Source organism: Cryptomeria japonica, chromosome 6 (assembly GCF_030272615.1).
Source record: "Cryptomeria japonica chromosome 6, Sugi_1.0, whole genome shotgun sequence".
Classification (NCBI taxonomy): Eukaryota; Viridiplantae; Streptophyta; class Pinopsida; order Cupressales; family Cupressaceae; genus Cryptomeria; species Cryptomeria japonica.
The window spans coordinates 458,628,009-458,647,290 of record NC_081410.1 but is presented as its reverse complement, the minus strand read 5'-3'; positions in this window follow the sequence as shown (position 1 = coordinate 458,647,290).

Here is a 19,282-nt window from a genome sequence, read left to right as displayed (position 1 = left end):
TGGGTGCAATATACTTAGTATCTACATGATCCCAATGCTAACTTCTCAGACTCTTGATGTAAATTTTCATTTTGTCGCTCCATATCCTATAGTTTTCTCTGTTGAACTTCGGACCTTCCTTCTTCATCATGATCTAGCAGATCTTTTCCTCAAGTTGTTAGGCTTAGACCTTAGAGGACCTGAGACGCTCTGATACCAATTGATGGTATGATGAAATAATAAGTATCTGATAGATTACTGAGAGGGGGGGTGAATCAATAAATTGAAAAACTGATACAAACTTTCCCAATCTTAATCTCAATCACACAAAGTAAACTTATCAAATGAAATACCACTGTAGATACTCATAATAAAACCCGGTTGACTGTTACAGCAACTTAACAGTAAACAACATTAAACTTGTAAACATCCAAATGCTTTATCATATGTCAACATATTCCATTTCTCAAAGCTTTCGGTTATCATACCTTATCAGAATAGTTAAGTAGTTAATCAAATCAACCATAAGATCATAACCACAAAAACATCCACCACATGACACAAGTATTTTTGACTTGGAAACCCAAATAGGTAGAAACCATGGTGAGATGGGACTCACAAGAATATATTTGAACTCTTCTGAAGTTTGCTTTGTTAGGAGCCAAGCCTGTTAAAGCTTTTACAAAAGTCATGTTAAGAACTGATCATGTTAGGAATCGCCCGGTTAAGGGATTGACTACAAATGCCTTGTAAGAAAAAAATACCCTGTAAGGAGTAACCTTAGTAGAGAATTTGAAAATCCAATCTAATGGATCACCTTGTTAGAGGATTTAATAAGTAACCAAGCTTGTTAGAGCTTACCCAGTTAGGGGATTTCAATTTTGATGTAATTGTTAGAAAACAACAAGAGTTTGTTTGATCTGTCTGAATAGCACTACACTTGCTTGATCAATCCTTTTAAGCTCCTATCTGCCTTTACTCAAATTGCAGACTCATTATCCGATTTGGCAACCACACACTCAACTGATTTCTGCCAACTCTTACCAACTCTTAGCCAAAACAACTTCATCGACCTTAAATACAAATCAATTAGGTCGATAACACAACAAAAACCTAATTCTCTCATCAAGATTACAAACAATTTGGTACAAGTATGACCGTTGGATTTCATAGCAATCTCTACACATCAATTAAGAAAACCTCAATCTCTCCTTGATTACCACTTCATTGAGCTCAGTAACTCATCACGCACTTTGCATTAGATGCAATACATTTTTCTCATTCTTAAGACAAACAAACGTGCCAAAACATTTTGAACTTGTATTCATACAATGACCATACATGTCACCATCATTACCGCTCAACATCAGATCATAAACCAACATAACCAATTCAACAACCTTAATCGGTTAGGGTTTAAAAAAAACAACTGGTAGGGTTTACCGGTTACATTACATAGATAGGGTTTAACCTTTTACACCAGTTACCGGTTCAACTCACAAACTTACATACCAGTTTACAATGTCCTTCACAAAGCTCTTCCTACCGGTTACAAGACAATATCAACAAATACAGAAATATCATTACCAGATAATTGACATCAATGACAACATAACATATCATTAATGCAATCTTCATGCAAATGCCAACAATGTACTACTTAATTCCCATTGATGATTTTGTTTTGATCCTCTCCTAACTCATCTTCATGTAAAAAGAAACATAGAAAAAATTTCAAGGTTAACTTGGCCTCCTGTCTATAATATATTCATATAAAAGTATCTCTTATAAAATATGTAGATTTGGGACATGTTTGAATATATCAGATCATCATTAATATTGCATATGATATAGCCTCTTCTAATCATAGATTTAGCATAGAACAAATCAAGTAGCCACCTCTTAAAAATACAATTCTTCATAGGCAAGCATGAATGATCATAGTGTAATTACTATCTTTCCCTATCTATATTTCATTTTTCTACTCTAAGATTTCCAATTTATAGTCCAACTATAGTGCCCCTCCCATTTGTTGTCTTGAGGTGTTGGGCCTTGACTTTGTTTTTTGAATATGCATCACAAGATGCATAGGATATGCTTGTGCTCATTTCTTGTGTTTCAATTCATCAAATGAGTATTATTTATGTAGTAATTAAATGTGGTCTTTATTAATTGATGTTCAATTTTAGTGATTTATGTATATGCATGTATGGATGTTTATTTTTTGCTTTATGATGTTGTACCCCATTGGGTGATTACGTTGTGCTTCAACTATATTTATAATGAACAAGTACCCTTGACATATGTTGAGTGTTTACAAGTACAAGGTTATATCTTCGCCTAGTTACACATGTCTAAATTGTCTCCCCTAGAGTGGTTATACAAGAGATGTCACATTGGGTTGTCCCTTGTTACCCAAACATTTTTGCACTCGATCTAAGTGCAATTAATGATGTATTTGACTAGTATTGACTTAGATCTAAGGTAGAACTGATTCTAGAATCCATATTTCATGAAATGCTAGCATATGCATGATTGGAATGATTTCTTAAATTTTGTGTTTTTCATAAAAATTTAATGAATTGGATGATTTAATCATACTTAGATTGAAATCGGACTAAGGTAAAATATTTAAATGATTTCTAAATTTTAGAAAATTTCTTGTATACCTAATGTGTTATTTCTATGAAAATAGGGGAAAATATAATTAAGTATTTTTGAAAAATTTGCCTTGGGGTTAGGAATGTTTATGCTCAATTTAATCGTATCAATAAATAAATGTAAATGTTTGTGTTGAATGTTTATTTTTGTTTAATTGAAAAATTTGAGAAAAATAATAAAATGAAAAATAAAATAAAAACGGAAAAATATGAAAATGGAAATTAAAATAAAAAAAGGTATTAGGTCATCTTTATTAATTCATTATTTTTGAAAGAAGTGGGTTTTCTTTCCAAACTATCTTGCAAGTAAAACTAAATTTTGTAAATGGGAGGACATTTGTGGATGAAATTGCACGAGATCTAAGGCATTGGGATAGGAATGTGGAAGGTAATGTGCATGGGAAAGGATTTCTTCTCTCTTTTGGCATGTTGAAAGCTTGGTGTGATTATTTGTTTTGACAAAGGGTGAGGTAAGTCCTTCAATTCCTCTCATTTATTTATTGTTTTTGAATTTGAATAGTTTGTGCATTGTTAGCGAAGTATCCAATGTTCACAATGCATTTAAAATTTTGAAATTAAAGTAGGTTGTATTTGTTATTTTTTTATTATTATTTAAATTATAAAATGCATCTTCATTATGCCATTTTTTTCAAAATGCTTGGAATTGAATCTTTATTTCATGAAATGGTTGTTGTGCATATTTTGAGCCAAATAACACTTCTCATTTATTTTTTTTACTTTTTAAAAACATAAAAGTTTAAGCTATTTAATGGTGTTCTTTTAAAAATTTATTGTTTTTGGCTTAGAAAATAAATTAGAAATTTTGCATTCTTAATTTGATTTTCGATGAATTGGATTGGGAGATTTGAAGTCTCCTTCATGATTTTTCATTTTAAGCAATCTAAGTTTATGTTGAATTTTTTGTTGAGTCAAATTGTTGCATTGATTTTCATGTCACATTCAGAAAATTTACGATTGTGATGAGCCTAAGACATAAGTGCTAAAGAGAAGTATGGGAGTGGCTCCCAACGTTTTCCTGACCCAAAGTGGATTACTGGCAATATCATTGAGGATTTTATTAATCAAGTAATAACTAATGAAATATGAGAGTTAAAATGAATTAAGAAAATGGATGCATCTTCATGCTTGGAGTGCTCATATAGCCTCAAGATGATTATGGAAGACATGCCCACTCGGGTCGCACTAGATCTTGTACAATTGAGTATCTTCATATTATGTAGATGAGGACTTGGTTCCTCTAAGCGCTATCAGTGTGATGACACTCCCTACCTCTCTAGGATCTAGTCTTTTCAGCCTTGAGTTCTTTTGTTGTTCCCTCCATTGGTGAGTGTTCCCAATGTGAGTGCTTTTAGTTATTTTATTAGTGATCACACCCAATGATGACTTTTTTTATTCAATTGATAAATGTGTCAAACAGGGGTACCTTGTTATCACATTGGTGATCATGCCCAATGAGGTTTTGTAATTTGATGCATCTTGTTATGATGATTGGATTTACTTTATATGTGTGGTGTGTGTATTCTTTGTCCTAATGTGTTTGGTGTGAGTGTGTGTTTGTGGCCTATGATGACTATCTCTTAGTAGAGTGTGAATGGATCTTTTGATTCCACAAGGTTGGGTAGTGTAAAAACCATTGTTGGGAATTTAAGGATCATGATTAGACTCAAAGACAACTTTAAGCGATAAGCGATTCATCATGATTATTTTATTTTGTATATATGATTTAATTGAAGTTGAAAGGACATTTGAGTCCTCTTGTAATTTTAATATACATCATTGGATCTCCCAGGTAGGTAAAAATTGTATTGTGCCACCCAAGTAGTACCATTGTTGTATTTTGTTATGTACCTTAAAGTCGAAGTCGAGCACACATATAATAGATTGTATGTTTTTTTATTAAGGGAAAAGTAGGTTTTGAGGGGACCCGAAACCCCGAACAACGGGTTTTAAGGGGACCTGAACCCTCTTGGATGAACCTACATCCAAAACCTAGCAAAAAACAGTTGATCAATATATATACAAAGATTCCATATAGCCAACCTCCAGTGAAACTCCATCCAAAGGACAACAAAAAATATTACATATCAGGTTGGACCTAAGCAAAGAGACAAGACTCTAAGGGTTTTGACTGGCTCCCACAACCACAGAAAAGGGTTTTAAATAGGCTCCCATAACCTGCAAGACACTGAGGGTTTTGACAGGCACCCACAACCATACAAGAGGGTTTTAACTAGGCTCCCACAACCTGATATTAGGCTCCCAAACCCAACACACCTTAACCAAAAACAAGAACTAGAAGAAACCAAGGTGTGGCCTTTAAAACTGGCAGCAAACATCCAGTTAGTCAAAAAAATAACTAACGGAGGGGGGTTTTTACTGGCTCCCTCAACCAGGAGGAACAAAAACATGGCTAAAAACTGAAAGCTCTCCACAATCACCACATCAATAGGGATCTGAGGAGGAAGAACAATACATAACACATACTCAGCCATCAAAATCTTGAGGTCCTTAAAAATGGGTTTTGACAGGTTCCCATAACCTGAAAACCCCGGAAGCGTAAGTTGAATGAGATACCTGAACCGAATCAGCTCCAAGTAGGTGAGCACCTCACATCTCTCTACCTCTATAGGAGAAAAGGGCCAAAAGCACAAAAGCATGGAGAGAGCTTCGAAGAACCAACCAACTCCCAATGAGTTCAATCTAATAGCAACCAGCCATCAACTCTTCCCCTCTATAGAAGAATGACCCACCTCAATAAGGCAGGCTGAGAGGAGCTGAGAGATGCAACCCAAACAGAAAGTGATCCTCTTGAGAAGAATAAGAACAAAAAGTCACCTCCACCCTTCAAGAGGACCACTGGCATATCTTGAAACCACGAACAAGAAAACCCCCTTAACAGAGAGTCTCCCCAGAAACAAAACAGACAGCTTGAACTGAAGATAGACAAATAAGGCATAGTCAACTAGGAAATAGCCTCCACCACAGATCCAAGGAGCAGGGGGAGAAGGAATGGGGTTAGAAGGAAGAGCCCTAAAAAAGAACGAGTAGAGAACAAAATCCAGGAAAAAATATCTTCCAAAACTAGATAACCCCAAGCCCACAAGAACCCACCAGGTCTCTAGAAGAAGAGAGAAAAGCCTTCCATCACAGATACCACCTGGATCCCAAATCCTCCCCCAACTCCAAGCCAGACCCCCTACACCAAAAAGAGAGAGAATAGAGAGGATATCTCCTCTCATACATCTCCCACAGCATACCCCAAGCCACCTGCAGAATAGCTCCAGCCTGACACCATAGGGAGCTCCAACCACAACACCAAATCTGCCAGGGAAGAACAATAGATACGAGACAGATCCAAACCCCACAAGGGTCAGGGAAGGAAAATAAGTGTGGAGGGAAAAGCCACTTCCAATAATGGGTCTGGACGCCGAAGATAACGATCTGCACACCAAAAAGACCAGGGACAACAAAGAGCATAGCCATCCCGAGAGATCCCAAACCTCACAGAAGCTATGTGAGCCTCCACACTTCCACCAAACAAACAGAGCCACCCCCACAATGAATGCCCATCCACAATGAAACACTGCAAAAACCAAGGAGAGAAAGACCCAAAAGAAAGGGCATCAAAAGCAGGCCAAAATAGGAGTCAAATCCCCTCCATCCGCCTCGCTATCATCTTCTTTCTAATGCTTTCATGTTTTAGTTTAAAAATGAGATTAGGAATATTTTTTGGGGTTTTATAATGAATCCTAGGTTAGATAGCATTTAATATTTGTTATGATCCTTGTGCCATTCATCTCCCAAGTTTGAGATTGTGTGTCATTGAGAATTGGCACATCTTGGAGACTATTTTGGGGTCCCTTGTGTTGTCTTGTGGCGAATAAAAATATTCACATTTTCCTTTCCTATATTTCTTAGGGAGGTATGAGAGAGCATTAGGGAGGTCACAATACCCCTGCATTCCTTGTCCTATTCATGTCTTAGGTGGTGTATGCCTAAGAGATAAAATTATTGATTTTGTCTTGAGTTATTTTATTGCTTTATGAGTCTATCATTTGTCAAGTGTAGTATTAGGTAGTTCCAAGTGTTTGGCATGTCCTTAAAACCAAACCCTAGCTTGGGTTTTCTCACTGGTCAACACTCTAGTGCTAGGAATGGAGTCCAACGCTAGAGTGAGATTCTAGTACTAGAATAGGACACCTAAGTTTGGGGTGCTAGTGTCCTCTATAGGTGTTGGTGCTCCTTTTTGTCATATCATCATCTGATCATGTCTTTTGATCATTTCTCAAGGAAACCTTGTATACAAAACTTGTCCCCCTTAACCTCAAGTCTCTTCACAGATTGTTGTTTCATCAATGAGTGTCATACATCAAGATTTATGGCATCTCCTTGCCTTGGGAATCATGTCGTTTCTTGGAAGTGACTTGTTATTTTAGTTGGTTGAGGATTTGTACCTCTTAGTTAGGAAGCACCTTGTGTAGGTTGGAAGTTGTATTAGAAGTTTTCTAAGGTATTTGTTGAGTGGATTAGAAGTGAATGTACCCTCATGTTATGCCGTTGAACCTATAGTGTGTATTGTGTTATGAGTAGTCAATGTATTGCTACCTTAACTATTAAAATAAGTTACATAATTATTATTTTAATCTTATACGTATGTATTTACATCATCCTAGGAGTCATATTTAAGTATCTAAGTTGGCCTAGGGGTATCCAAGGAAAAATATGGTATATATAGGAGGTATATATTAGTTATTATCATGATGTTGAGTATTGGATTCTTAATAAAGACTATTGGAGGTATCTCCCTCAAAGTGGATTAGGAGGTTGCCCCCTCAAAGTGGCATATTATTATCAAGTATTTGCAACATATTTCATATTATATTATTCTTGTGCAAATTATTTAATTACACCTCATCCTACTCCTTGTTTTGAAAATTGACATCTTGTCATCTAGTCGAAGGGTGTTAGCTAGGCATTCCATAATTAGTGTTAGTTTCTCAGTATGTTAGAGTTGTTACATATGTCTAGGTGTGGATTGGAGGTTGATGATTCTATTATCCTATCTTGGAGTTTTTTTGCAAGAAAATACGGTTGTGGGTTAGTGATTGATCATCATGCATATGCCATTCCCTTTCGTGTAGGTTCATCATGGTGGATTTGTCTTATGCTTGTTAAGTCTTCCGTTGGTGTCACCTTGCTTGTGCAATGGTGAGGTTTTTCTTATTTTTATTACCTATATTATTGTGCCTCATATGACACATGTGTGCACGACGTAGTGCAAGTGTGACATTTCGTTGTTAAATCTTTAATGTTGGTGTCTTTGTTTAAAAAAGGGTTATTTCACTAGCTTTTACTCCTACTATGTCAAACGGGGCATTACACCAATAGTACATAATATATATTTCACAACATCAAGGTCTCTCTTTTTTATAGTAGTTATGTAGTAGGAGTTCTTATTCCTATTTAAAAATCTCTTAATTTGATGGTGCATGTATAGAAACAAGATAGAGGCATGAAGTTCTCGTGATAACATCAAACTACTTCTCAAACTAGTCACATGTTTAGTAGTTTCCTCTTTGACAACTCATCTTATCTCATGCAATACTCCTTGAATACATGGGAATAAGAGTAGGAAAATTGTACCTATCCCTTTCCTATCCATTTCCAACAAAATTTATACTAAAAAACCCAAAAAAGTTTGCCTAAAAAACAACATTTTCATTCCTATCCCTTATCTAAGTTATACCTATAACTAACATCTTGTCCTTATTCAAATTGGGTGTTTTCATTGGGAACCCCACCTAATTTGATTGGTTATCTTGTGACCATTTATACACAACCCCACATAATTAACCATACTTGTAATGTATCTCAAGGTTTAGGACAATAGAGGTGTTTACTCATGCAATGAACCTTCTCATTTTTTTATGATAGTTGTGAGATTTTGCCAAGATCAAGAGCTCAATGAAAAGTACAAAATAGAGAGACAAAATATAGGATAAGAATAAATTGTATTCTCATCAATAGATAAATGATCAATTGTTCAATAGTTGTTACATACAATGAATATGAGCCTGCTTATATAGGCAAGGCTATATGGATATGTGAGCACACAAACATGACACATGGCTCAATAAGAAACAAGGGTAGGTAGGAAATAGGTGTGGCAGGTAGGAGAAACAGTAAAATATTCCACATGAGGTTGATCACCCACCGAAGGTGGAATGTAACGACAAGATAAGACCACAAAAGGTGGAAATTCTCCTACACACACTATCCCAATGTGGCACAAACACCCAAGTGTCTCATACCCAAACTACTATGAAATGCATTATCCTAAGTAAACTTAAGTACGGTGTAATAATATCCAACATGAATAATTAATTACACCAACACCCCCCCTTAAGTGCAACTTAGGGGAATGCACTCAAGTCTACAATGCAACTAAGCAATGCAAGATGGGTCCCAGCTACGAGGCCATATTAGGTACCCTTGTACAAATGCAAATTCATGCAAACCAATGCAATGAAATATCTCATAAAGCGATGAAAGAGAGAAAAACCCAATGGGAAAAAACCCTCCCCCAAAAGAGAGATGAAAACTATACAAGAGAACTCTCATAGAAGTGTGTGAAGAAGAAAACCCCATGTGAGGAAAAAGCCCCCCCCATATGAGAGAAGAAGAGAAGCTAGGTATCCCCCCCTCAATGTAGAATCTGCACCAATGGTAGAAGCTCGAGAATGAATGAAGAAGTTGCTCTATGAACGTTGAACAACATTCCTCCCCTTGGGAAGAAACAAAACCAAAGGTGTATCCATAAAGTCTCCCCAATCATGAAGGGAAGATGTAGGAAAAAAACTCATGATGAATGAAGTCTCTGAAAACTGCTCAAGTGTCTCCATGTCGATGATGAAAGATACCCCCTCCAAAGGTGGTGAACTGCTCCACACTGCTGAAAAAGGCACTCCAAGATCTAGTGGAGAAGAATGTAGAACAATATCCAAAGACTCACATGTCTCCTCTAAGCATAAAGAGACCTCCTCCAACTATTGTACATAAGAATCCACAATCATGTCAACCTTGAAAGAATGATCATGTAGAGAATGAACAAGAGGGTCAAAGTGTTCCCTCGTAACAATTGAAGAAGGATCATCTTCATCAAAGAGAAGATGAATATCATCAATGATGTCTCCCAAATCTGCAATGTAGGATTCCACAAACAAACCTGCAATGTTTGTCAAGTACTCATCCCATGAAACTGAAGCTGGAAGACAAGATATATCTTGTTGTGTTGAATAAGAAGGCAAAATTGTCGCACTATCTGCATCATCAGGTGCCATAGGTGATGTGATATCAATAGGAGGAGATGAAATGCAAGGCTGGAGAACGGGGTCACATGTGAGAATCCCCAAGTTCAAGTACCCAAAGTTCTCCTCAGAATTTGAATCATCATATGTAGAATCATCATGTGAAGAATCATCATATGTAAAATCATCCTCATCAACAAAATATGAAAAGGAATATAACCGAGATGCATGATCAACCACCCCAGTCGCAATGATAGCTCTAGTCTCCAAGTCTCTAATGAAAACTAACTCAGGTGTGAACTCCACAATTCTCTTAGTTTCCCCATGTGTGATTTGATAGATGGAAAGGAGATTATTTGTCAAATGGGGTACACACAACACATCATTGAAGGAGTTATCCCCAATGGTGATAGTTCATTTCCCAATCACATCCATGTATGTATGATTGCCCATCAAAATTTGTAGCATGGTGCAAGGCTCAAATGTAGAAAACATAGACTACAAAGATGCCATATGATGAGAAGCCCGTTAATCTAGAAGAAATCTCCCTGAATCATGACTTGTAGTAGCAATAAGAGCTTTTCCTTTTCTTGTCCCAAAATAGCGAGTCTTCCCACTTGTAGAAGCCATGAATGCTTGCCCTTTCCCTTTTGAATGTGAGGAAGTGGAAGTTGATGAATCCTCCTTCTTGTAGGCATTAGGCAAATCAATGTTGTGCTTTTTGAGGATGTGTGTGAGCTCATCAATCTTCTTAGAATGGAAACAACGCTCCTCATGACCAACCTTTTCACAATAGGCACAAGTAGGTCTCTCCCTATTTGGTGAATTGTCCTTCTTAGAAAGGGATGAATCTCCTTGTTGTGGAGAAGGTGGTTCTTTGTCCTTAGGCTTTGATTGCCATTTCTTCTTGTTTCAGTTGTCTTATCCTTGAGTTCCTTTGTTCCCTTGATTTGCCACTAATGCTTGAGACTTAGAAGTCTTAAGAATTCCCATGCTTATCAACTTAGTTTGTTCCATCATCAACATTTTGGCAAAAGCATCAAATGTAGGCATTGTGTAGCTTGAACCCATTGTCATCCTATGGGTTTGGAAACTAGAAACAAATGTTGCATATTCTTGTGGAAGCTTGCCCATCAAATTGAAGATCAATTGAGTGTCCTTCTTATCAATGCCACAATCTTTGAGTTATGCCCTCAACTCTTTTGCCTTAGTGACATAATCTTGTATAGTATCAAAGTTCTTGGGATCTAACATGGTGAGATCACTATCAATCTGATATCCCCTAATCTCATCAACTTTACCATACAAGTCTTGAAACTTTTGCCAAGCATCCTTAATTAAGGTACATTTCTTAATATGAAAGATGAGACCCTTTGATACATACTTTCTTAAGGTACCAATTGCCATGATATTTTTAGTGAACCAATCCAAGTGAGCAATAGGATCAACGGGAGCAACAATATTGTCATCAATGCAATGAGTTAGTCTTTTTTCCATAAGTTTACTCCATGCATCAATTTTCCAAGTAACATAATTATGAGGAGGTAAGAGAGGAAACTTAGGAGAACCCATAGCAGAAAAATGGAAAGAACACAAGAGACACCCCCCCTCCCCAACACCCCCTAAAAAAATAAAAATAAAAATGATGATTTTGGCACTTTATATGTAGTGCATGTATAATAGGCCACTTGCAAACAATGAAAAGTGGACTTCTCATTTTGTTTTACAACTGCCTCAATAGGTTGAGAGCTACAATGCAAAAGACGAGAAAGATAGATCTATGCAATACAAGTGCCAAATTGGCCAAAAAAGACCATATGTTGAAAGTACAATTTCTACTAAAAATCACTGCAAACTGATAGTAGATTATGAAATTAGATGAAAAATTATGCACTTTAAAAAAAATGGCAACTGAAAAGGAGTTCGTATGAGCCCAAACGGAGTCCCGGAAGTTGCAAAAACGAGGATTGGACAAGTACAGTCACCAGAAAATGAGATTTCTGAAATATTTGTCCATCAAAATCATAAAATATTGTCACGACGAGAAAGTACACGAAAAATTAGCCTATTTCAAAAACAATTGCACCAAAAAATGAGCAAGATTTGGCCATTTGAAGTTGAACTGCAAAATCAAAAAGCTCAATGGGAGGGGCCTGCCAAATTTTCAAAAAAATGATGACGTCAACAATCTACGAGGTTAAATTTGACGTCTGTATGACCGTCGCCAAAAAATCGCCTCCATGCCTGTGTGGCGTTCGTACGATACAGACGTGTTGACGTGGCCCAATCACATAATGACATGTTTCATACGGAAGACAGTGTGGCAGTGTACAGAGTTGATGTGGTCGTTGACGTGTCGTACTGAGCGGATGACGTGGCTTTTTGTGTGGACACTGACTCGGTTGTTGATTGGGCCATCCAACGTGGCAGTCTATGTGGCAGGTGTGTGGGCACGTACAACCTTCTCATGTGGCTGAATCCGTTGATGCCACGTGGAATGATAGGGCGTCGACTGTGTTCTTCGGTTCGCTGAGTAGACGAGTAAGTTCCTGCCACGTGGCTCTACTAGAAGGCCCCGAACTGCTTGCTGAGAGATCACCAGCGACAGGTATAGGCGAGTCGAAGTTCAGCGCAGCGGCTGGGAGTGCAGACTGTCGGTGAGATTGTGGGTGTCCGCACAACACAACTGGGAAAAAACACAACATGGTGGGGAGCTGGAATGGAGATAGTAGCAGCGCCAACAGAAGGAAGCAGTCGGAGAACCAGGCAAGTGGCGCAACCAAAGTGAGGCTACCGGGAAGACCACGGGCGGTGGCTGGGAGAAACCAAGTGCCGAGGATGGGAAGCGTGGAGCCGATGGATGCCAACAAGGGAGAAATGTCAGTGGAGGTGACCGGAGCCGGCGGGAGGTCTGAGGTGGCAGTGGCGGTAGAGTACGAAGTTTCAATGGCAGTGTTGTGAGGCCCCCGAAAACAATCACAACAATCTGCAAAAAAATTAATTTGATAGTATGGTGTCGTGGGATGGTCTGCACTCCCCAACCCCCTTCTATGGGTGTCGTTGGTCTGAGGGGTCATTCTATTGGCATTGACCTATTGATGTTGGGAACCTGAAAGCTTCTGGTGCTTCTAATGATGTTGTGGGTTCTATGGCCCCACCAAGACCTTTGTCTGCTGGCAAACGTAGATTTGTTGGTGTTGCCAGAGCTACTACCCAACCCTCCAAGGATGTTCATCCTCTTCCTTGTGCCAAGTCCTCCCTTGTGATGGTCTATGGGCAAGAGTTTGTGGACAACATTGGGTTCTATCAACATTGTGTCCTAGCGTGAAGATTCTCTGGGTTTTGGCCCTCACTATGTACCTCCACCATTGGGTAAGTGACTCCTGGAAGCCTTTGGTTGCTCACAATATTGAGCTCTTTCCTTGTGCTAAATGCTTTTTCATTACTTCCTTTACATCTTCAAATGATAGGTATTTGGTTTTGGGAAAGTTGTGGACTTGGGAAGTTCACCCCCTCTCCATCAAGCCTTGGACAATTTCCTTTAACCCTCTTACTGAACTACTTAATGTGCGACCAATTTGTGTTCGCCTTCTAAATCTTCCACTCCATTTCTGGGAAGAATCTTGCTACAAGGCCATTGGTAACTCTATTGGTTGTTTCTTAAAGGTAGATGAGGCAACGTCATCTATGGGCCACCCCACCTTTGCTCACATCTTAGTTGACATTGACATCTCTTCGCCTCTCCTAAGGGATGTGGTTCTCGTGGTTGGAGATAGACCTTGGACATAGCTGTTGGATTTTGAGGGCATCCCATTCCACTGTCGAAAGTGCTTCTCTACAGGTCACTTAGCTTCGGACTGCTTGATTTTGCGTCATAGAGGTGTTGCTACATGGTGGAAGGATGCTACAGTTGATCACTTGATTATCTTTGCTTTTGATTTAGACTTCGTTGGCTCCTCTCAAGAGGATGAGGTGCCTCTTACTATTGTTGATGATGCAATTATTCCGACCCTTGTGGAAGTAGCCCTTGTTGTTCAGCATCACTCAACTCCTACAATTTCTTCTCATGACATAGATCCTTTGTAGCAGCCTCATGTTGTTTTGCAATAGCACTCTGTTGACACTACTGATTGTAACCCTGCGAGGTCCCTCCTGATTAATCTCTCTTAATGGTCCTAATGACTGTATCGCATGGACAGTTGTTCTCCGTAGGCGTAAGGGGAAGTCTTCCCCCCACGCCCACACCCCTTCTTATCAAGGACTAGGTACCTTTGCCCCTCCTTGATTTAGTTTTGGATTGTTGGTTTGAACAGTTTTTCTTTTTGTATATCTCTTGCTTTGTTTGTTGTGACAGCATGTTTGTATTTTGGGAAAGTGTCGTTTTGACTAGTTTCTTTTGGTATTGTGGGTCAACGCCCATGTTTTGTTGCTTTTAATATCAAAAGCAACCTTCTTCTAATTCTTATAAGCTTAAAATTAAACAAATTATACATGTTAGAGTTGTCAAAACACACAATAGAAAATTTATCTAGGTGGAATTCTCAAGAGTTCATATGTTAAGAAGAAATAACTAAAAAACATAACGTTATAATACCTAAGCATGTGTGACCAAAAATCCTCTTAATAGATTTCAAAACTGTATTTCCATGCACAACAGATCACACAAAAACTTAACATAGTCACCAATCTATCATTTACAAAGACAAATAAGTAAATTTGACTTAAAAGATAATGAAGATATATTAAAATCCACTAACTTACAACACTTTGATCAGTATTACACTATTCATAGTTTGTTAAAAATGGTCCAAATATTGCTAGCATGATATACAAATGTTTCCAGCTCATTTCTATTAATTTTAAGGCTCACAAAATTGGAAAAATGTATCTAACATGTGGTTAATGATGTTTGAAGACTCTAAAAAGTCACATCTCCATTGTAAAGATGAGATTTATAGTATATATCGAACCAACGAATGGGTATTCAATGAAGTATATTCCATTGTTGGGACCATTGCATCCAATTTCAATGCTATTTATGGAGTTGTCTATGGGAGTTATGAGATTTAATTGTTAATTAAAATAAGTGGAACTCATAAATTAGATTGAAATTTTGTTACTTGTCCATATTATAGAAGTTATTTTAGTAGAATTATTGGCTAATCCATAAATGATAGCATTATTGAACTAAGAATTTGAATAAGGTATTAAGATGTTCTAGACTTGCTAGAAGGGATACAGAGCTATAATAAGTATTATAGCATCTGTTATAAGTTTGGGACCTTTAAAGTTGGAAAGGCAATGAGGTATCTTAACCATTCTAAACTATTATTTTATAAAATAGATACACTCTATTATTGAATGTAGAGTTGACATTGTTGTTGCAAGTCTAAGGATAATTAGAGATTAGATTTGAATGTTTATATGGGAAGTCCAAGGGGTTGAGCTTAGATGGTTAAAGCATTGAGTTCTCAATGTGGAGACCCATGTTCAACTCCCATGAGGGACACCTTTGTGTAGAATTCTAAGTTGTGACTCTTGGTCTTCCATTGTTGTTTAGAAGTGGATTTCTAAGTTGTGACCCCTAGTCTTCCAATTGTTGTTTCTAGTTTGGTGCTCGAAAGGAGCTAGTATTTGTAATAAGTTTGCTCGAAAGGAGCTGAGGTTTGTGATTCTATGATACTTAATACAAAAAAAAATGTTTATATGGGAAGCCAATAGGCTAGTCCCTTTGTCCTATAAATTTATTTCATATTGCAAAATGAATTCACTGGTTTTGCTGAATTAGTTTGGTGTTGATACAAATTTATGTTTATGATTTAGGAACTAAAATTTGCATAAGTATTGAAGTGTATTGTAGGTGGTTTGGAGAAGGCCCCTCTAGATCAATAGTATTAGAGCCAAAAGTATTTGAATGAACAGGCAGATTCGCCAGAGGGAGGTAACTTGCACCATGATTGAGCTTATAGGTGTCGTGAAAATGTATGCAAGAAGAGCCCCACTTGGTTAGGGTAGAGTTGGAGCTAGAAATGGAGGAATAAATCCTCCAGACGTTACCCATATTGATGAGTTTATAACCATTAGTAGGCAAGTTGAAGCCCTACAAGAAGAAATCGGAAGAGTGTTTTCTCATAGGAGAGCACTTGAAAGTGAAGATGATGAGATTGAAGAAACTTCATAAGAAGAAAATGTTGAAGATGAAGTAGAAAGAGTAGCTCTAAATGATCCTCTTATTAAAGCATTGACAAGGATTGAGAAAAGACTGAAGGTTGAAGTCCCTTTCTTCAATGGGAACTTGAATCCAAAAGAATTAATAGACTAGATATATGATATGGAAGAATACTTCAAGTCTGAAGAAATCAAAAACTTAGACAAAGTGAGGTTTGATAAAACCAAACTAAAAGGACATGCTAAAATTTGGTGGAAAGAAGTCCAGATTGGAAGACAGAGAAGAGGAAAAAGTAAAATTTGCAAGTGAGATAAAATGGTTGAAAACTTGAGGAGACAGTTTATTCCTGTTCATAATAAGTTGGATTTATTACAAAGAATGTTGAGCCTGAAACAAGGAAATAAAACAGTGAGAGAATACATGTAAGAATTCCACAAGATTATGATTAGAATGGGCCATTTTGAAGTTGATAAGGAGAAGATAACCTGTTACATTAATGGGTCAAGACTAAGCATCTAGGAAGAATTGGTTTTAATAAGAATGTATACCATGGAGGATACGTTCCAATTTGCTCTAAAAATTGAAGAAAGATTAAACAAAAAGTTTGAGAACAAGCAACGAGGAAAGGGTAGATCATATGAAGAGAAGAATGAAGGTAATAATCAGAAAAATCAAAATGAAGAAGACCATATCAACAGAAAAAATCAGAAGCTTGATGATTGTTACAATTCCAGAGAACAAAAAATTTCAGAGGAAGAGGAAGATCGAGTAGAGCATTTTGAAGAGGAGACTTCCATGGAACCTATTTTAAGTGAGAAGAAGAGGATCATAGAGCTTATGACTACCCTCGTGAAGAAGAAAGAACAAGAAGAAGATCAAAAAAGAAGCCAAGAGCAGAAAATGTGAATGAGAAAGATGCTAAGTCATCACAATCAAAAGATGCAGAAAAGGGAGAAGCACTTGTTGCAAGAAGAGTCTAGATGAATGCAAGACAAGAATCAATTCAAAGGAAGAGTTTATTCCAAACAAGATGTAAGTGCAAAGGTAAGGTGTGCAATGTCATTATTGATGGTGGAAGTTCAGACAATCTTGTTTTAGAAGAAATGGGAAGCAAGTTCCAATTAGAAAGAAGAAGGCATTCGCATCCATATCAAATTGCCTGGTTGCAGGATGATCAAAAAGTTTTGGTGAGTGAATAATGTTTAGTTAAATTTAAGATAGGAGACTACCATGATGAGGTCTTGTGTGATATTATGTCAATGAATGTTTGTCATATGTTATTGGGAAGACCATGGCAGTTTGACAAGAAGGCAATGCATGATGTTTATGCAAACACATACACCTTGACGAAGGATGGAGTTCGACACAAATTAAAATCTTTGAGTAAAAATGATGAAAAGGTATGTAAGAACACTAGTAAATATTTGATTAATGGAGTTAAAGAACCAATCAAAGAGGGTGAAGATGAAGATTATGATTTTCTCATGCATGTTGTAGCAGTGTTGATAGTATTCCAGAAAGGTAGAATAATAGTTTTAGTGGAGAAGGAAAAAGAGGTAAAATCTATTTTTTTATGAGAACATTGTTGAATCTGATTTGTTTAAGCATGATGATATTGGTATTGGAGAGGGCATTGCAGCAAATAATCCATTGGAAAATGAAGTTATAAATGAGAAAGAAGATGAACAAGTGAAGGGTGAGCTAATGGTTGGCCTCTTGCTTGATAGAGAGATTGTTGAAGATGAAGTTTTTATAACTAATAGTTTGTTGCGAGATGGGAAAGAAGAATTCTTTGGTTGTTTTTCTTATATTGATGTGAAATTAGAGGAGGAAAAGGGTTGCAGCAAAACAGTGGCTTTGGAAGGCTTAAACAAAGAGGAACATGATGTTACCAAAGAGAGGGATGAAGAGAAAGTTTTTATAGCAGTTTCAAGGGATGAGGTAATACAAGAATTCAATTGTTTAACTAAATGGAATGAAATTGGAGTTTTTTATTCTCCAGAGTTCCCTAGTGCATTTTGGTGGAAATTGGATTATGTAACAAGAGGACAAATGAAGAATGGGAGAAACATCAAATTACAGAGGAAACTAATTAAGCATATTCTATACAATGAGGCGGAGAAGTGGATGCAGAAACACATGTTTATTTCTACCATGGGTGTTTGATGCAGAGCATCCTCCACGTGGGCGATAATATCTTTCCAAATAATAAATTGTCCTGCATAGATTCCTAAATGTTGGGTTGGGTAGTGGAGTCCTCTCATGAGGACCTAATTTTAGCTAATTTGAGCTGGGGTGAAAAGTAACATAAGGGAATTATCATTGGGCTTTAATTCATTTTCATTGTTTTGTGTGGGTGCTTCTAGAGAGGTTGCATAGCATTTAGAGCAGCAGTTTAGGAATTTGAAAGGGGCGGTATTTGGTGTCCAGGTTCCCTATTTTTTTATTATTTATTTTGGGGGGTGTAGGGTTTAGAGAGGAAGAGTTTCTAGATTTTGAAAAAAGGGTAGAGAGGCTGGAAACTATTTGGTTTTTTAGGATTCTTAAGGGTGAGAATTGGTATTGTTGTTGCAAGTCTAAGGACAGTTAGAGATTAGATTTGAATGTTGATATGGGAAGCCAATAGGCTAGTCCCTTTGTCATATAAATTTACTTCATAATGCAATAATGAATTCATTGGGTTTGCCGAATCAGTTTGGTGTTGATACAAATTTATCTTTCTAATTTAGGAACTATATTTTCAAAGTATTGAAGTGTGTTGCAAGTGGTTTGGAGAAGGGTTTTTTCAAGCCCTCTACATCAGATTAGGAGGGCAAAGTTAGTTGGAAAGATAATCTAGTATATATTTAGATACATCTATAAACTTTGTCAATATTCTCAAACCTCATTAAGTTGGTGTTAAGAAATAGAACCTCAATTATTTTTTATATTAAAAAGCAACAAAACAAGGGTTGATAATAAAACCTCAATTGTTATGGCTCTTAAGAGTTGATTGATTCACAAACCTTGTTGTCATCTGGTATAAGTGATATTAATTGTTGCATAGATGTCTCTTACCTTGGATACAACTTGGGTTTAATTTAATTACTTTGTGATAAACATTTACACTATATTAATTTCACCCATGCATGATTAACAATCAATTT